General features: G+C 38.9%; 1 long non-coding RNA gene across 1 annotated transcript in view; it reads right to left on the reverse strand.

Moving 5' to 3' along the window:
* The window catches only part of LOC118477265, a 130424-nt gene that overhangs the window by 92184 nt on the left and 32330 nt on the right, over positions 1 to 5910 (reverse strand). Inside the window, exon 2 of the long non-coding RNA XR_004858253.1 lies at positions 1072 to 1201. This is a non-coding gene — a long non-coding RNA (uncharacterized LOC118477265). The remainder of the gene's footprint in view (positions 1 to 1071; positions 1202 to 5910) is intronic.

A 5910-nucleotide genomic window follows, 5' to 3' on the forward strand; every position in this document is an offset into this window, starting at 1 on the left:
GTGTGTGTGTGTGTGTGTGTGAACTGTTCTACGTCTGTGTTTGGAACAAGGCTTATTTATATCAATGTACAGAGCGTCCTTTTAAAGTCTTGCAACTAGCAACTTCAATGTGAACTGCATTTTGAGTATGTTTATTATAATAGACCACTGTATATCCCTAAAGAATACTTCAATGTCTTTTACAGTCCAAAAGCAAGGGGAGCACACATTTTTATTCGACCACCTTCTGGAATACATAAGGACAAATTACCGAATAATGTTTACGTTGCCACTGAGTGATGACGTGCATTATGGGCTGTTGGGGGTTGTTTTTGTTTTTTATACTACAGTTGAACCTTCCCCAACGGCCAGTGCTCCATTAAAGTCAACCGTACGAACAATCACTGCTCCATGACACCCTTGGGTTTTTCTTGTTTCTTTAACGTATTATATATATATAGCGGTCACTGTCCAACAAGGTCATTTTTGGTCAATTTTTTTTTCTCACGAGAATCCGGTCTCAAAACATGCACACAGCAGTCATTCACTGCCAAAGTTTTCTGTCAACCAGTCATGAGACGATGTGCTTACGTCTAATCAGTGCAAAGAATCACAAATCATACGTGGCAATTTTAATGGAAATGAAATGTAAAGATAAACAGTTTTCAGATCTCAGATTTCTAACTAATTTTAATTTTGTCAAGACTAGTTAATGACCATGACTCAGACCATGTTCACATCACCAATCTGTCTGTAACGGTCACTTTTATCTGTGATCTTGAGAGAGAGAGCGTTATGGGCACTTTCAGATGTACGTGTTTTGAAGGATGCGTAAATCGAGGCAAAAGAATTGTGACTAAAAGTGGCTTACTTGACATCCCCCCTGCACTTTCCAGGGACTTTGCTCTCTTTCGGGACTACGTTTCAGTTGACGTGATGCCACGTACAAAATACGGTTCTAACTTGTTTTAGAAACTGGGTGCTCAAATACACGTTTCCCGCATGTTTAGTAAGAAACAGATCAAAAGACAGAAAATCTGTCAACGTGAGAATGGCGAAGACAAGAAGTTGTATGGGGGTAGAACAGCTTACCTTTCTTCTATAGGCGCTTCAGATGGTTTCCAGTATCACTCCGACATTTCAGGGACTTCGGGAATGAAGTATTCGAGAGAAGAGTGAAAGTACAACGCCTTGCTCACTGCGACTGATTCTCCAGTGTAACCTAAAAGGACATATTGATCAACACAAGTTATTCTCTTTTATAGTCACTGAAATATGCAGATAATGATAATAAAACACAGATCTAAATAACATAACAGAAAACCGTTTTTAAAAAGACAGCAACAACATTAAAGAGCAAATGGGTTGAATCGGTGAAGAGTGGGAGACATTATTTATGTGTGAACAACTTAATGCGTTCAGAGGTGAGAGTTAGGGGTGGTGGGTGGGGTGGAATGGGGTAGGTGGGGGTGGACGGGTGGGACGGGGTAGGTGGAGAGGAGGAAGAGGTAGGTAGGGTGGGAGTTAAAGTACAACCAAGTTCAGTTTTCCGTCCCTGTCTGAAAAGACAAGACGATATTACTCACTGAGCTGAAGATCAAATTATGTCAGGGCATGGAGGAAGAAGAATCTGTGAATGAGAGCGAAAGTTGAAGGAAAAGAACAAAGAAAAAGAAGAAAAAAGTGGACATACCGGCATGAACCGGGTTTGAACATCTTTGGCATGAGCGGCGAGCATCGTATCTCTAAAGATACGTTACAAACAGTAACAATGCATTAGTGCCTGAGTTTTCAGCGTTATTAGTTTCCTTTTAAATGCCACAGCTATCTATCTATGTCGCCAATATTATATTCTTCTACATATAAAATGTGTTTTACCTCACACGAATATGCTCCAAAGATAGCAGTAGAGAAAACACTTCAAAATCTGAAGGTTTTGTAAAGGATGAGGAAGACTGGTAGAGGAGAAAAAAAGCTTTCCGAATTTCAATATAAACTCTTTGCCCATAATTAGCACAATTGCTGTCTTCAAAATATATCGGATATAAGGTTTAAAAATCGGTCTCCATACAGAGGACTAAAATAATGAACAGCAGAGAAACAGTGAGACAGGAACAAAACAACAACAAACAAACAAACAAACAAACAAAAACGAACAAAAATAATATCAGACGAATCAGGAAAGTGCGAATTGAGAGAAAACACCACACAAAAATGTAAGTTATTTATTTCATTTTATTTCTGTATTACTCTGGATTACAGGGGAGTTGATCAAATGCTTTTCATAGCTATATCTTTACTGACTTTAGCTCCACCCACCAGTGAACATTGCACAACTATGTGACACATCCTGAATCATAATATCATTCTGACATCATAATATGATACAGATTACTCGAGATAATTTGATATGAGCTAGACAGAGATTGGAAAGTAATATCTCTCAACAATGCCTTTTTATGTCTTTCCATGGTTTGATTACAAATCACTGTCCTAACAGACACAGTGAGTTCGTTTTGAAGGAGTGCTTGGATTAGGGACTACAGTAGGCACAGCAGGGTATGGGTTCAAGTCCCTTTTAACCACTGTCGGGTTGTTTATCACACGAAGAACGCGCAATCTAGAAATTCGACAACGTTTATTGACTTGCTGTTTGGGGGATTTATTTATTATTCTAAAAAATAACTTTGTTAAATTTGTTATACATATTGGTTTTTAAATTATTGGGTTTTTTTGTAAGAGTTTTATGGCACTTGAAACGCAATTTAGGTCATATAAGTGCCGAAGATTAGAGGTGTTACAAGAGAGTAACAAATACAAAACAGAAAGAGGAGAGATATGGTTGTTTTTTGCTTCAGTGAGAGTTTTACGGCGCTCGCAACTGCATAAGGAGAGATATGGACGATAGATGTTTGAAAAGAAAGAAGGAGCAAACCACTCCAGAGCACCCGCCAACCACCCAGAAGAATTATGTTTTCTTTATCTGAAATTTCTAAGAGCAAGCAAAAACATGCTTACTATAAAATATGCAAATCTGTGTTTTTGATTTGTGCGTGGCGGTTTCAGATGTTCCGAAACATTGTCTGAGGTCTGTTGTTGTTGATCGGACACTTATTGTCTCCTATGTGTTTAATGTGTTTTTATGACCTTATGCAGTTACAAGCGCGTAAAACACTTACCAAAAACAACAACAACAACAACAACAACATCAACTACAACAACAGCAGCAACAACAACAGCAACAACAACAACAACAACAAAAGAGGAGTCCGACACCGACAAAGGCGTGCTGACCTCTACGCTATTGCGCATTGTTATATTATTAGTATCGTTCTCGTCTGACATAAAACGTGCTGTCTGTTCCTCGGGGAATTTTGTTCGGTATATCATACTACATCGCGGTGTTTTGGGGAAAGAAAAGCCGTGCTTAACACAAAAAAAGAAAAAAAATACCAAACTTTGTTTTGTTTTAGTAAGTGTTTCACGGCACTTGCAACACAATATGGTATTATAAGTGCCGAATATTAGAGGTGTTACAAGAGAGTAACGAATACAAAACAGAAGGAGGAGAGAAAGGGACGATAGATGTTTGATAAGAAAAAAGAAGCAAACCACACCAGAGCACCCGCCAACTACCCACTTATACCATACTTTGGACATACAAAACGTCACCAGACCATTTTGAAAGAGGTCCTTGGAAGAAGGATATAGGGCAAGAGGGCCAGCGGTCGGCAAAGAGCAACAAGAACTGACAAACATTAGAACATTGACTGGCCTGAGTATAGCATAAATTTTAAAAAACAGCAGCGACTGGCGCCCGTGAACATTGAAGGGTCACTCTTCGCGACGTCAGTGTTTTCTTGGCGTATCTCCATTTTTTTAAACAGTGAAAATGTGACTTCTTCTTAAGCTCACACTTTGTTATGAACTGTTTTCACTGTTATTAAAAATGGAGTTATACGACAAGAAAGAACTCAGGTTGCGAAAGGTCAACCTTTGAGTCAGAGATGACACCCCGGGGCATCCAAGTATTTTTAGGTGCAAAACTTATCTCGGTCAAAGACAAAGATAATATACTTTGAAGTCTGCGACCATATCTGAAAGGATGGTCAATCTAAACCGTTTGTGTTCACCGTAAGTCAGCGACATCACCGTAACACTGTGATTTTGCTCTCCAAAAGAAAAAAAAACATACGAAAAAAAGTAATAACCTGACTGACAAGAGCATAATCTGTACTTCTTTTCAGTAATGAATATCATTTTTTCCTTCAGGATTTAGAACGAGACGCCCTATATTCTCTGAACAATGAGGTTTTAGATGTCTGTGTCTGGAAGAAAAAAGTTTCGTAATGCTTTGATGATTTGCTCTTGGTGCGTGTATCTAAGTAGAAAAATTGTATATCCTTAATGTAATCATCCTGTCTTCATGACAAAAACTGTTCTTCATTTTCTGAAATTTGAGAAATGTCACGTTTCCCTGGGTATGGATAATGAGAATTCACAGGGAGAAAAACTATTTAAAATGTCAAAAAGTAGGCAACTGTACTGTTGGATGTCAAACATGGTCCTACATTTTCAAAACGACACGCGGCAGGGTTGTCATTTTTAAAGTTTTCAGTGTAATTAGAGGTTAAGTTTGGGATATTTTCAAATGAAATTCGGTCGGGATGTCTTTGTCAACCAAGACATCAACAATACTGATCACGGCGACATAATTATGTTCACCAGGCATTATCCTTCTCCTGACAAGGTGGCTTTACCAAATTAGAGGAAAATCTTCCCCTTTAAAAATGACCGACTATTGAGTGGGGAAAGAAAATGTGTTCATACATTTTTTTAACCTTATGCAGTTGTGAGCGCCGTAAAACACAGACCAAACAACAACAACAACAACAACAACAACAACAACAACAACAACAACAACAGCAACAACAACAGTAGCGGAGGGTCTGACACCGATAAAAACGTGTTGACCTCTACGCTATGACGCATTATTAGTAGTATCATTCTCGTCTGACCTTATGCAAAACTGTAGCGTCAAGTCAGTCACCGTGTTTGTCAGTATGAGAGTGGTTTAGCATCTATAAATGGCAGCTTGCTCTGCATGTTTCCCAGGAAGTTGAGGTTATTTCCGAATGCTATCAAATCTTCTGAGGTAATGATATAGATTGTGAAGCGCATAAAGTTTGCTGTTGAGCGGGAATCTGCGCTATATAACTATTTTATCATTATTATTACAGTATTTTTACAATAATTGAGTATATCAGTCGTTGCCAATCTGGGCGCTATCGTCCTGTCCCTTTTTGGGCGGTTTGATCATTGTGGTGGCCGGCGAGGACCACACGGGAAGAGAAATGTTATGGGCCACTTAGAAAAATGTGCAAATTAAGTGGGCAGTGCGAAATAAATGTCTGCCTCTTAAAGGGGGCAAAATGTAAGCTCGCTATAAACAGGTCTACAGGCACTGATCTAGATCTATACTTTCTTAATGTTTTGTCATTACGCACGAAACTATTAATTTATTATGCCAACACGTGCCAGAAAGGGTCGATTGCAGCTCATTATGCAAGGAAATTGGGGGAGTTTTGTGACGCCATTGTGTGTTTCCTGGGCTGTTTCAAAAGAGGATTCACTGTTACGTCTTAATCTAATTTTGAGATGGTTCGTGAGTTCCTTGTTCACATAGCTACTATGTTTATATCTGCTTATCCTTTCTATTCATATGTCTATTTTATCCGTATCATATCTATTTATCAGTTTGCTCTTTACCATCCAATCATGTCTCTCTCTCTCTCTCTCTCTCTCTCTCTCTCTCTCTCTCTCTCTCTCTTTCTCTCTCTCTCTCTCTTTCTCTTTCTCTCTCTCTTTCTCTCTCTCTGTATGTGTGTGTCTGTGTGTGCCTGTGTGTGTGTCTCTCTCTCGCTCTTGTCC

Source organism: Aplysia californica, unplaced genomic scaffold (assembly GCF_000002075.1).
Source record: "Aplysia californica isolate F4 #8 unplaced genomic scaffold, AplCal3.0 scaffold00053, whole genome shotgun sequence".
In the NCBI taxonomy this organism is placed as follows: domain Eukaryota; kingdom Metazoa; phylum Mollusca; class Gastropoda; order Aplysiida; family Aplysiidae; genus Aplysia; species Aplysia californica.